General features: G+C 50.4%; 1 non-coding gene and 1 pseudogene across 1 annotated transcript; both read right to left on the bottom strand.

The window, feature by feature from the left end:
• Positions 1–4,595: 4,595 nt before the first annotated feature.
• On the bottom strand, positions 4,596–7,416 carry LOC131031921 (28S ribosomal RNA; annotated as a pseudogene).
• A 227-nt stretch (positions 7,417–7,643) lies between these two features.
• LOC131031758 (5.8S ribosomal RNA) lies at positions 7,644–7,797 on the bottom strand. Its single transcript, XR_009103174.2, has one exon. It is a non-coding gene; the product is annotated as a 5.8S ribosomal RNA (ribosomal RNA).
• Positions 7,798–14,473: the final 6,676 nt, after the last annotated feature.

Here is a 14,473-nt window from a genome sequence, read left to right as displayed (position 1 = left end):
TAACTATCGGGCAGCTTGGTCCTACAAAATAGCGCCGACTGTCTAATCAAAAGAAACTTGATCGAGCGTTATACTAACTAACAGCTTTGGCTCCGCGCTGGGTCCCACTTCTCTATTGGCTACATGACACCACGTGGTGCCCAACCATTGGCCTTGAAATTTCCTTTGCATTCAACTTAATACTGGTTGCGTGTCTTTCTTTTATACTGTCGGTTCCACCTTGGCGGGCCCACAACTTTCTTCTAAGACCACGTGTCACCGGACACGTTGCCATCCATCATGACACGTGGACAGCTCTCGTTCACTCTCGCTATTTCGTAGGGTATAAAGAACAAGCATCTTACCCTTGCGAAATAGCGCAGGCCGTCAGATCATCTTTTAATTTGATCGGCATTTAACCATCTGAATAGGCCTTCGGGAGTGGTGGGCCCTCTGATTCACTATGAACACCTGGCATCTAGTCATCTGCAGCACTGACATGACCATCCATCATGACACATGGACGGCTCTCGTTCACTCTCACTATTTCGTGGGGTATAAAGCACGAGCATCTTACCCTTGCAAAATAGCACGGGCCGTAAGATCATCTTTTAATTTGATTGGTATTTAACCATCTGAATAGGCTTTCGGGAGTGGTGGGCCCTCTGACTCACTTTGAACACCTGGCGTCCAATCATCTGCAGAGCTAACTTGTCATTTTTTCATTTGCCAAGAGAAAGCATTGGGCTCCAGTTAATTCTTGATAGCTGTATCCACCAGGTCATCTCCTAACATGCGATCTGACTCACCTCTGGGGCCCGCCTTTTAGCCTTTAATCCTGACCTGCTGATTGTTGTGACTTATGCCGTGTGCCACCATTTTACTTGCTCTCATCAACTAGCTAGACCGCCTATGTGGCATGCCATGTCATTTTCACAACTTCGCTGGTTTTAAACTACGTGCAACTTCGCTTAGCGAAATAGCGAAAGCTGTAGATCCATCGGCGAGATGCGCACTAGTTACTGGGCCCAACAACTTTAGGAGAAAAACATATAAGGCATAAATTTTGTGATTAATTAACATGACGTCCTAGGCAAACAACAAGGGGGGACACTTCCTACGATCCCATGACCCATTACTTAAGTGAATAAAGTAATGAAAGAATAGAAACCAGAGGGTTTTAAACAAACATTAGAGGATCTAAAATCAAAAACCCTTAAACCCTTAAGGCCTAAAACAGAGCTGAAGCATTTGAAAATGCACCCTATTCAAAATTTCAACAAACCATAGCCAATCATGGGAAAAGAAAAGCCCATTTTAATCAGTGATAATAGTGGGCACCTTGGAGCACACCAAGGTGGGTAGCGAGTTGCGCACCTTTGATGCGTTGCCTTCACTAATTTCCATAAAAGGCAAAAAAAAATGAGATTTTAAAATTTCCGTTTTGAAAGATAGTGAAAAAAAGGGAATGTGGGTGCCATCTTGAGCCCGCCCTGGTGTGTAGCCCAGGCAAGGTGTGCGCACCAAGGTGTCCACCCTGGCTAAGGTGCGCACCCGGGCAATTAACCCAACTTCCAACTTCGTGCACGCCAGTATGGGAGCGCACCCAACAATTGGGCCTGGGAAGAGACAATGCGAGAAACCCCACCAAATGCTCCAACAAAAAAAGAGGGGGCGCTCCAATAACCTCACTTCAGAGTGCACCCGGGGCAAACCTAGCCAAGGTGCCCACCTTGGCAAAGGTGCATGCGAGGTGCGCACCTGGGGCAAACCAGGCTCCGACAACATGCACACCGCACCTTGGAGCACACTTCGAAGTGCTCCCGGGTGCGCACCGATGTTGCACACCATGGTGGGCACCTTGGAGCACACCAAGGTGGGCAGTGAGGTGCGCACCTTTGATGCGTTGCCTTCACTAATTTCCAAAAAAGGCAAAAAAAAACAAGATTTTAAAATGTCCATTTTGAAAGATAGTAAAAAAAATGGAACGTGGGTGCCATCTTGAGCCCGCCCTAGTGCGCATCCTAGGCAAGGTGTGCACACCAAGGTGCCCACCCTAGCGAAGGTGTGCACCCAGGAAATTAACCCTACTTCTTACTTCGTGCGTACCAGGGTGGGTACACACCCAACAACCGGGCCTAAGAAGAGCCAATGTGAGAAACCCCACCAAACGCTCCGACAGAAAAAGAGGGGGCACTCCAATAACCCCGTTTCGGAGAGCACCCGAGGAAAACCCAGCCAAGGTGCCCACCACGGCAAAGGTGCACACGAGGTGCACACCCGGGGCAAAATCGGTCTTCGACTTCGTGCATGCCGCACCTTCGAGCACACTTCGGAGCGCTCCTTGATGCGCACCATGGTGCCCACCAGGGCGCGCAACCCAGCCAAGGTGTACGCACCGAGGTGCGCACCCCTGGAAAAGGTGCACACGAGGTGCACACCCAGGGCAAATCGGGCTCCGACTTCATGCACGCCATGGTGCGCACCATGGTGCCCACCAAGGTGCGCAACCCAGCCAAGTTGCCCACCACGGCGAAGGTGCACGCGAGGTGCGCACCCGGGGCAAATTGGGCTCTGACTTCATGCACATTGCACCTTGAAGCACACTTCGGAGCGCTCCTTGGTGTGCACCGTGGTGCCCACCAGGGCGCGCAACCCAGCCAAGCTATGTGCACCAAGGTGCCCACCCCGGCGAAGGTGCACGCGAGGTGCACACCCGAGGCAAACTGAGCTCAGACAACGTGCACGTTGCACCTTGGAGCACACTTTGAAGTGCTCTCGGGTGCACACCAGGGTTGCACACCGTGGTGGGCACCTTGAAGCACACCAAGGTGGGCAGTGAGGTGTGCACCTTTGATGCGCTACCTTTAGTAATTTCCAGAAAAGGCAAAAACAAATGAGATTTTAAATTTTCCGTTTTGAAAGATAGTGAAAAAAATGGAACGCGGGTGCCATCTTGAGCCCGCCCTGGTGTGCAGTGCAGGCAAGTTGTGCGCATGAAGGTTCCCACCCTAGTGGAGGTGCGCACCTGGGGCAAATCGGCCTCTGACTTCATGCATGACATGGTGCCCACCAAGGCATGCATCCCAGCCAAGGTGCCCACCGCGGTGAAGGTGCACGCGAGGTGCACACCCGGGGCAAATTGGGCTCTGACTTCATGCACGCCGCACCTTGGAGCACACTTTGGAGTGCTCCTTGGTGCACACCATGGTGCCCACTAGGGCACGCAACCTAGCCAAGGTCTGCACACCAAGGTGCCCACCTCGGTGAAGGTGCACGTGAGGTGCGCACCCAGGGCAAACCGGGCTCCAACTTCGTGCACGCCGCACCTTGGAGCACACATCAGAGCGATCCAGGGTTCGCACCAGCGTTGCACACCTTTGATGCGCTGCCTTCACTAATTTCTAGAAAAGGCAAAAAAAATAAGATTTTAAAATTTCCGTTTTGAAAGATAGTGAAAAAAATGGAACGCGAGTGCCATCTTGAGCCCGCCCTAGTGCGTAGCCCAGGAAAGTTGTGCGCACCAAGGTGCCCACCTTGGTGAAGGTGTGCACCCGGGGCAAACTGAGCAATTAACCCAACTTCTGACTTTGTGCGCACCAGGGTGGGTGCACACCCAACAACCAGACCTAGGAAGCCCCAATGCGAGAAACCCCACCAAACACTCGGACAAAAAAAGAGGGGGTGCTCCAATAACCCCACTTCGGAGCGCACCAGAAACCCCACTGGATGCTTGGGGAAAAATGTAATGTGCACCCAAAGCCCCTACCCAGAAATCCCCACTTCAGACATGGGGAGCTGCAATGGTAAAAAGCCTCACTAAACTCTCGGACAGAAAGGTGGCTCGAGGGTAATGCCCAAAACCCCACTTCCACTTCTGACCGAGGTAGCCCCGCTCTTCGGAGCCCTGCCCAACACTTGGATGAAAAAAATGTGGCACAAGGGTTGCCCAGCTTGGCACCCGGATGAGAAACCCCTCTTGGGAGCCCCGCCCAGCACTTGGACAAAAAAAAGTGCAGCCCCCGGATGAGCAACCCCTCTTCAGAGCCCTGCCCAGCACTTGGATGAAAACAATGCGGCCCCCGGATGAGAAACCCCTCTTCGAAGCCCCGCCCAGCACTTGGACGAAAAAAATGCGGCCCCCAGATGAGAAACCCCTCTTCGAAGCCCCGCCCAGCACTTGGATGAAAAAAATGTGGCCCAAGGGTTGCCCAGCTTGGTCCCCGGATGAGAAACCCTCTTCGGAGCCCCACCCAGCACTTGGATGAAAAAAAGGTGGCCCAAGGGTTGCCCAGCTTTGCACCCCGATGAGAAACCCCTCTTCTGAGCTTGGAAAACCCCACTCATCCCTTTGACAAAAAGGCGGACCCAGGGTCGCATCATTTTCATCCACACTTGTCATACGGGGAAGAAAAGAGTGCGCCACAAACCAGGCTTAGCCCCTGGGCAAAGAAAAGGTCGACAAAGGGTCAGACCGTCAGCAACCCCACTTGGCACTTGGCACTGGCAGGAACCCTGGCTTGGGGGACTTTGGAGAGAGAGATGCAGGTCAGTGAGCAATGAAGAAGGTTAGAACTGTAAACCCCACCTACGACAGAGCCAAAAAAAGAGGTCACACGAATCGAGGTGACAGAGGGCTGAATCTCAGTGGATCATGGCAGCAAGGCCACTCTGCCACTTACAATACCGTGTCGCTTATTTTAGTCATCTGCAAAAGATTCTTCTTGCCGACAGCTTGAAATTGTTATCCAAGGTTGCTCCGACTAGGCGGTTGCACCGATCGAAGGTAGCCAATGACACGGGCCCCTGGGGGTGCAAGAGCACCCCTACTGCAGGTCGCGATGCAGCTGGAGAGAGAGATGCGCCGCATCTAGCATGGATTCTGACTTAGAGGCATTCAATCATAATCCAACACACGGTAAACGTGTGAATCAACAGTTCCTCTCGTACTAAGTTGAATTACTATTGTGGCACAGATCATCAGTAGGGTAAAACTAACCTGTCTCATGATGGTCTAAACCCAGCTCATGTTCCCTATTGGTGGGTGAACAATCCAACACTTGGTGAATTCTACTTCACAATGATAGGAAGAGTTGACATCGAAGGATCAAAAAGCAATGTTGCTATGAACGCTTGGCTGCCACAAGCCAGTTATCCCTATGGTAACTTTTCTGACACCTCTAGCTTCAAATTCTGAAAGTCTAAAGGATCGATAGGCCACACTTTCATGGTTTGTATTCGTACTGAAAATCAAAATCAAATGATCTTTTACCCTTTTGTTCCACACGAGATTTTTGTTCTCGTTGAGCTCATCTTAGGACATGTGCGTTATATTTTAATAGATGTGGTTTCGCTAGATAGTAGATAGGGAAAATGGGAATCTCATTAATCCATTCATGTGCGTCACTAATTAGATGACGAGGCATTTGGCTACCTTAAGAGAGTCATAGTTACTCCCGTCGTTTACCCGCGCTTGGTTGAATTTCTTCACTTTGACATTCAGAGCACTGGGCAGAAATCACATTGCATCAGCATCCGCAGGGACCATCACAATGCTTTGTTTTAATTAAACAGTCAGATTCCCCTTGTCTGTACTAGTTCTGAGTCTGCTGTTCGTCGCCTAGGGAAAGCCCCCCAAAGGGAGCGCCCTTTGTCTGTCACCCGATCGACACGCGACGGCCTGCCCTCGCCGCAGTAGCAGCTTGGGCAGGCTGCCAATAGCCCACGGGTTCGGGGCATAGACCCCTAGGCCTAGCCCTTAGAGCCAGTCCTTTTCCCGAAGTTACGGATCCATTTTGCCAACTTCCCTTACCTACATTATTCTATTGACCAGAGACTGTTCACCTTGGAGACATGATGCAGTTATGAGTACGACCGGGCGTGAACGGTACTCGGTCCTCCAGATTTTCAAGGGCCACTGAAGGCGCACCAAACACCACGGGACGTGTGGTGCTCTTCCAGCCGCTGGACCCTATCTCCGGTTGAACCGATTTCAGGGTGGGCAGGCTGTTAAAAAGAAAACATAACTCTTCTCGGGGCCCCCACCGACGTCTCTGGATTTCCTAACATTGTCGTCTGCCACCATGTCTCGATTTGGGAATATTAACCCGATTCCCTTTCGATGATCTCGCAAAGTGCACCCTTGAAACATGGCTTCCCCATCTCTTAGGATCGACTAACCCATGTCCAAGTGCTGTTCACATGGAACCTTTCCCCACTTCAGTCTTCAAAGTTCTCATTTGAATATTTGCTACTACCACCAAGATCTGCATCGAGGGCCAGTCCACCTAGGCTCACACCCAAGGTTTTGCAACAACCCCTGCATCCTCCTATTCATTGGAGCCTGGCACTTGCCCTGACGGCCGAGTATAGGTTGCGCACTTCAGCGCCATCCATTTTTGGGGCTAGTTGATTCGGTAGGTGAGTTGTTACACACTCCTTAGTGGATTTTGACTTCCATGACCACCGTCCTACTGTCTTAATCAACCAACACCCTTTGTGGGATCTATGTTAGTGCACAATTTGGCACCGTAACTCGGCTTTCAGTTCATCCCACATCGCCAGTTCTACTTACCAAAAATGGCCCACTTGGAGCTCATGAACGATTTGCACGTCAGTATCACTACAGGCCTCCACCAAAGTTTCCTCTGGCTTCACCCTGCTCAGGCATAGTTCACCATCTTTCAGGTCCCAACAGGTGTGCTCACACTCAAACCCTTCATAGAATATTAAGGTCAATCGGCGGTGCACCCTCCGAGAGGGGATTTCTCCAGTCAGCTTCCTTGCGCCTCATGGTTTTCCCAACCCACCGACTCACACACATGTTAGACTCCTTGGTCCGTGTTTCAAGACGAGTCGGATGGAAATCCTACTGGCCAACGCCACGAGTGTGCAGGTGCCCAAGGGCCCGCCCTGGTAGGTGCGCACTTTGCTCCTCGATAGCCATAATGGAGGTACAATTTGACCAGAAGGCCGCGCTTGTGCTGCCACAATGGCCTGCGCTGGCACACCCCCCGAGCCAAGCGGCAGACCGGCTGACACCATTCTGCATCCGACCGGGGTGCATCGTCGTCCTCCATCCATTTCCCTCCTGGAAATTTCAAGCACTCTTTAACTCTCTTTCCAAATTCCTTTTCATCTTTCCCTCACAGTACTTGTTCGCTATCGGTCTCTCGCTTGTATTTAGCCTTGGACGGAATTTACCACCCGATTAGGGCTGCATTCCCAAACAACCTGACTCGCCGACAGCGCCTCGTGCTGCGGTAGGGTCTGGGCCCAACGGGGCTCTCACCCTCTCCGACACACTCTTCCAGGGGACTTGGGCCCGGTCCATCGATGAGGACGCATCTATAGACTAGGGGAATCCTGGTAAGTTTATTTTCCTCCGCTTAGTGATATGCTTAAACTCAGTGGGTATTCACGCCTGACTTGGGGATGCGGCAAAGGGGCCAAGCACATTTTACCTGCATGCTGGTAGGCCGCTGTGGCCCGGTTGAAGTTCCACACTTGGCCTCGCTCGACCCGCACAAACCAATGCCGACCCACATAAGCCACCACTCGTTGCAATAGGGCGAGGGACCTCATGCTCATTCCTGCCGACCGCGCCGTTGGCAGGCACAGACGGCCATCTCTGCTCCTCCGTGTGGGAGGACGATTTTGGAGTGCGACGCCCAAGAAGACGTGCCCTCGGCTAAAGCCTCGGGTGCAACTTGCATTCAAAGACTCGATGATTCACGGGATTCTACAATTCACACTAAGTATCGCATTTTGCTACGATCTTCATCGTGGCGAGAGCCGAGATATCCGTTGCCGAGGGATACAGTAGTGATAAAAGATATAGTTTTGAGGCGGCCGAGAAGCCTCACCACATAGGAATCAGGATGTGAGGTGAGGGATGCGTCGGGAAGGCCCTGATGGCTAGACAGAAGAGGTTGCAGGGCCGCCTTGGAATGGTCCAAGCATCGGGCGTGATTGGGGTGACTACCAGTGCCAACCCCTTATCCCGCAATGCGTCCAACACAGAGATAGTTCCGAGGTGGCCAAGGAGCCTCACCACATAGCAATCGGTATGCGAGGTGAGGGATGCGGCTGGAAGTCCCCAATAGCTAGACGGAAGAGGCTGCAGGGCCGCCTCGAAATGGTCTGAGCATCAGACGTGCTTGGGGAAACTACCAGTGCCAACCCCTTATCCCACGACGCATCCAATACAGAGATAGTTTTGAGGCGGCCGAGGTGCCTCACCACATAGCAATTGGGGTGTGAGGCGATGGATGTGGTGAGAAGGCCCCAACGGCTAGATGGAAGAGGCTGCAAGGCCACCTCAGAATGGTCTGAGCATTGGACACGCTTGGGGCGACTACCAGTGCCAACCCCTTATCCCGCGATGCATCCGATACACAGATAGTTCCAAGGCGGCTGAGGAGCCTCACCGCATAGCAATCAGGGTGTGAGGTGAGGGATGGACCGAGAAATCCCCAACGGCTAGACGGAAGAGGCTTCAGGGCCGCCTCGGAATGGTCGAAGCATCGGATGCGCTCAGGGCAACTACCAGTGCCAACCCCTTATCCCGCGATGCATCCTATACACAAATGATTCCAAGGTGACTGAGGAGCCTCACCGCAAAGCAATCAGGGTGCAAGGTGAGGGATGCGGTGAGAAGGCCCCAACGGCTAGATAGAAGAGGCATTAGGGCCACCTCGGAATGGTCCAAGCATCGGACGCACTTGGGGCGACTACCAGTGCCAACCCATTATCCCGCGATCCGTCCGATACAAAGATAGTTCCAAGGTGGCCGAGGAGCCTCACCGCATAGCAATCGGGGTGCAAGGCGAGGGATGCGGAGAGAAGGCCCCAATGGCTAGATGGAAGAGGCTTTAGGGCCACCTCAGAATGGTCCAAGCATCAGACGTGCTTGGGGCGACTACCAGTGCCAACCCCTTATCCCACGATGCACCCAATATGAAGATAGTTCCAAGGCAATCGAGGAGCCTCACCGCATAGCAATCGGGGTGCGAGGTGGGGGATGCGACGAGATGGCCCCAATGGCTAGACAGAAGAGACTATAGGGCCACCACGGAATAGTCCAAGCATCAGACGCACTTGGAGCGACTACCAGTGCCAACCCCTTATCTTGTGATGCGTCCAATACACAAATAGTTCTAAGGCGGCCGAGGAGCCTCACCACATAGCAATCATGGTGCAAGGTGGGGGATGCGGCAAGATGGCCCCAAAGGCTAGATGGAAGAGGCTACAGGGCCACCTCGGAATAGTCCAAGCATCGGACGCGCTTGGGGTGACTACCAGTGCCAACCCCTTATCCCGCGATGCGTCCAATACACAGATAGTTCCAGGGCAGCCCAGGAGCCTCACCGCATAGCAATCGGGGTGCGAAGCGAGGGATGCGGCAAGATGGCCCCAACGGCTAGACGGAAGACGCTTCAGGTCTGCCTCAGAATGGTCCAAGCATCGAACGTTCTTGGGGCGACTACCAGTGCCAACCCCTTATCCCGCGATGCGTCTGATACACAAATAGTTCCAAGGTAGCCGAGGAGCCTCATAGCATAGCAATCGGGGTGCGAGGTGAGGGATGCGGTGAGAAAGCCCCAATGGCTAGACGGAAGAGGCTTTAGGTCTGCCTCGGAATGGTCCAAGCATCAGACGTGCTTGGGGCAACTACCAGTGACAACCCCTTATCCCGTGATGCATCCGATACATAGATAGTTCCAAGGCAGCTGAGGAGCCTCACTCCATAGCAATCAAGGTGCGAGGTGAGGGATGTGGCGAGAAAGACCCAATGGTTAGATGGAAGAGACTTCAGGTCCGCCTCAGAATGGTCCAAGCATCGGACACGCTTGGGGCGACTACCAGTGACAACCCCTTATCCCACGATGCATCAGATACATAGATAGTTCCAAGGCGGCCGAGGAGCCTCACCGCACAGCAATCGGGGTGCAAGGTGAGGGATGTGGCGAGAAAGACCCAACAGCTAGATAGAAGAGGCTTCAGGGCCGCCTCAGAATGGTCCAAGAATCGGACGCGCTTGGGGTGACTACCAGTGACAACCCCTTATCCCGCGATGCGTCCAATACACAGATAGTTCCAAGGCGGCCGAGGAGCCTCACCGCATAGCAATTAAGGTGCAAGGCGAGGGATTCAGCGAGAAGGCCCCAACGGCTAGATGGAAGAGGCTTCAGGGCTGCCTCAGAATGGTCCAAGCATCCAACACGCTTGGGGCTGCTACCATTGCCAACCCCTTATCCCGTGATGCGTCCGATACAGAGATAGTTCCGAGGCAGCTGAGGAGCCTCACCGCATAGCAATCGGGTTGCGAGGCAGATTATTGGGAAGGGAACCCCCTGGGATGCAGCTCAAGCAGTGCCCAAAGGGACTGGAATGCAGAATAACATCAAGAGACCCAAGTGCTATACGAGGGCTCAAATTGAATTATCGATTTGGCCACGACATGGACGCATCGGAATGACTACCTTTGCTGAACCACTCTCGCAATTGCATCCATACCAAAACCAATAGGCATTTCTATTAGAGCCCTCGCTAGCATTCGGGAATCTCACATTCCCCTCTAAATCGACCAATGCTGGCACTCAATGAAAATCCGAGCGCTACCACCGTTCGAGCGCCAACATTGGTTGAGTTAGAGGGGCATGGGGGAGAATGCTCCAGTCAACACCTCCCCTATATAAGTTATTTGTCTGATTCTCGCACAACCGTAGTTTGCCTCATCGAATCGAACAACAGTCCCAGATTCCAACTTCTATTCCGTAGAGACCCAAAAGCTAGATGGAGGCTCGCAAGAAAGAGAGTCGGTGCATAGTGTATGTGGGAAAAGTGGATTGTTAGAATTAAAATGTGAAAAATTACAATAAATATCAATCCACACACACACATAGGACTTCTTGATGCAAGCTATGGAGTAACAATGTGTTACTCAGCTTCCCAAGGAGGGTCCCATGGTTCTCTATCTCACAATGTCCCTCAAACCAATGTTTTGCTCTCAGATTACTGAGCAAAATGGTTTAGGGATGGCAAATATGAGAACGAGAGAGAGATTTTAACTATTTTTAATATGAGATGTGTTATAAGCTAGATGAGATGCTAGAAATGCAACAAACTAATGATAAGATGACAGGGTTAGTATGAATACTATCCTAGCATACTATATTTAATCTATGATTGAACTAAAATGATAATGAACTTATTCTAAACATGCATATTCATGATTAATTCTGATCTAAAAGAGGCTAAATGAGGAGCATATATAAAATGAAAGCTTGAAACAATTTGAGCATAAGTGTGATGCTTAAAATTTGAAAAAAAGATTGTTTTTGAATGGAGGAATGAGAGCTCTATTTATAGCACAAACAGGGCAATGGATGGTCAGGATTGAATGGTTTAATCAAGGGCCAGGTTTGAAAGTTGGGGATCCATGTGCACAATTGGCACCAATGAAATGGTGACAAATGTCCACATAGGATTGGGTTGAGAGAAGAGGTTGGAGGCATTAAAGGCCTGAGGAGACCTCATGGTTATCTAAAGGCTAAGGGTCAAGTCTAAGTTAGGTTTACCCACTGAATTAGGATCTAATCCAAAGATAAACCTTTGTGCAAATGATTAAGAGATAATCATGGTCAAAGCATTAATGACCTGATGAGACCCTTGGGTTGGGTAGAGGTTGAGTCAAAACAAATGTTTTAACCATGTGGGAGGGTTTGAAATAACCATTAATGGTTATTGGAGACTTTGGGGATTAAGTGGTTGAAGGTTGGAAGCCTTCAATGGTTTTCAAAGACTTTAGGGTTTTTGGTGGTTGAAGGTTGAAAACCTTCAATGGTTATCCAAGACTTTGGGCCATTTGAGAAGTGACCTCCCTTTGCTTAGGGATGTGACAAAGTTTAGAGGAGGGTTAGGTTAATTAGAATCGATTAGAAGATTCTAGAAGGGATTAGGAAGGGGTTTGGGATTTTGCAAGTGGATGGAAGATAATAGGATTTAATTGAATTAAATGATTTTCATTCAATTTGGTTGTAATTAAATAAATTTGATTTATTCAATTTAGGATAACTATTTAATTAAATTTGAATTTAATTAAAAGTGGCTAGGAGGATTTAATTGAATAAAATGATTTATTCATTAAATAGTATAGTGAATTTAATCAAGTGATTTACTTAATTAAATAGAAGAATGTGGATAATTTAATTAAATTGGATTTAATTAAATAGGAAAATGAACATAAAATATTCATTTTAGGAATATGGTCATTTTTATACGTCTACACATAGAAAACAGGTTTCTCAAATGTTTAGGGACCGAGCTCACTTGCAGATAGGGAAAAATCCACCAAGCAACCCAAAAGCTAGATGGGGGCTGGAATCGAATCGCCTAGGCAGCCACAACAAGGACATGTTGGATCGACTACTAGTGCCAAACCATTCAGCAAGACGAGTCTGTGTCGAGGCCAGATAGAGATTCTCAGAGAGTGCCCGCATAGCATTCGGGAGACCTACCACGTCCCTCACACTCGACAAATGGTGGTGCACGTTTATAAATCTGAGTGATCCAACCCTTTCATGCACCAACATCGGTCGAGATAGAGGGGCACGAGGGGAGCTGCATGAGACAACACAGTCCCCTATATAAGTTATTAGTCCGATTCTCACACATTCGAAGAATGGTCATCAAATTGGACAACAACCCAAACTTCCGACTTCCATCCCAGAGAGCCCAAGAGCTATCTAAAACGTTCATGGTTGGAACTCGATCGAGGCTATACTAGTCCGCCAAGCAACCCAAAAGCTAGACTAGAGCTCTAGTCGAATCACCTATGTGGCCACTGCAAGGACATGTTGGAGCGACTACCATTACCGAACCATTCCGTAGGTTGAGTCCATACCGAGGCTGCATAGAGATACCCAATGAGCTCCTGCATAGCAATCAGGAGACTTGTCGTGTCCATCACAATCGATAAATCCTGGTGCAAGATTTTTGCATCCGAGCGCTACAACCAATCGAGCACAAGCATCAATCAACATAAACGGGCATGGGGGGAGGATGCTCGAGAACAATACCTCCCCTATATAAGTTATTTGTCCGATTCTCAAATAGCCAAAGTCTGGTCATCGAATCGGGTCAAAGACCACAACTTCTGACTTTACTCACAATGAAAGTCATCGAATCGAACATTGGCCCCCGAGTCGGACTCCATGCATATGTCAGGTCATCCGACCCAACTTCCGCCTTCCTATGCATGGCAGGCCATCAGCTCGGTCATCAGACCCAAATTCTGCCTTCCTGCGCATGGTAGGCCATCAAATCGGTCATCGGACCCAAATTCTGCCTTCCTGCGCATGGTAGGCCATCAACTCGGTCATCAGACCCAACTTCTGCCTTCCTGCGCATGGCAGGCCATCAACTCGGTCATCAGACCCAAATTCCACCTTCCTACGCATGGCAGGTCATTGGACCCAAATTCTGACCTCGCGAGTATGCCTACATATTGAATAGGTCATCGAACCCAACTTTTGACTTCATCCATACCATAGGGTCTTTGAGGTTGGCGCGATGTGCTCAACCCGGGGAGTCGACCCATCGAAGCATACACCTCCCCTATATAAGCTATTTGTTCGATTCCCACACCTGTGTAGTTTGCAACTCCGATCAGGACATCGACCCCAACTTTCGAACTCGGCTGCAATGACCGCACCAGTGCCTTGGTGCATAGCTTGCAATGCACAGTGCCAACATTCGCCTTCCTGCACATGGCAGGTCATCAGACCCAAATTCTGACCTCATGAGCATACCTACTAATCGAATCGGTCATCGGACCCAACTTCCAACTTCATCCATACCGTAGGGTCTTTGAGGTTGCCCTGGTGCACTCAACCCGGGGAGTTGACCCATCGAAGCATACACCTCCCCTATATAAGATATTTGTCTGATTCGTACACCTATGTAGTTTGCACCTCTGATCAAGACATCAACCCCAACTTCCGAACTCAGCTGCAACGACCACACCAGCGCCTTGGTGCGCACCTTGCAACGCACAGTGCCAACATTCGCCTTCCTGCACATGGCAGGTCATCGGACCCAAATTTCGACCCATCAAAGCATACACCTCCCCTATATAAGTTTTTTGTCTGAATCTCACACCTCTATAGTTTGCACAGCCGATCAGGACATCAACCCCAACTTCCAAACTTGCCTGCATTGACCGCACCAGCGCCTTGGTGCGCACCAAAGTGTGCTCCAGAGGTGCGCACTTTTGTGCGCTCCGAAGGTACGCACTTTCAGAGGGCACTTTTTGTGCACTCCAAAGGTGCGCACTTTTGGAGTGCATGAATCGTGCACTCCAAAGGTGCACACATTTGGTGCACACAAGTGCACACCTAGGTGAGCACCTTCGACCACACCTTGTAGCACACCAAACTCTGACTTTCGACTTCATCCGCAATGCAGGGTCTTTGAGGTTGGCACAATATAA

The sequence above is a fragment of the Cryptomeria japonica genome, chromosome 2 (genome assembly GCF_030272615.1).
Source record: "Cryptomeria japonica chromosome 2, Sugi_1.0, whole genome shotgun sequence".
Classification (NCBI taxonomy): domain Eukaryota; kingdom Viridiplantae; phylum Streptophyta; class Pinopsida; order Cupressales; family Cupressaceae; genus Cryptomeria; species Cryptomeria japonica.
The sequence above is the reverse complement of the archived record's forward strand: the minus strand, read 5'-3'. Positions and strand labels throughout refer to the sequence as shown.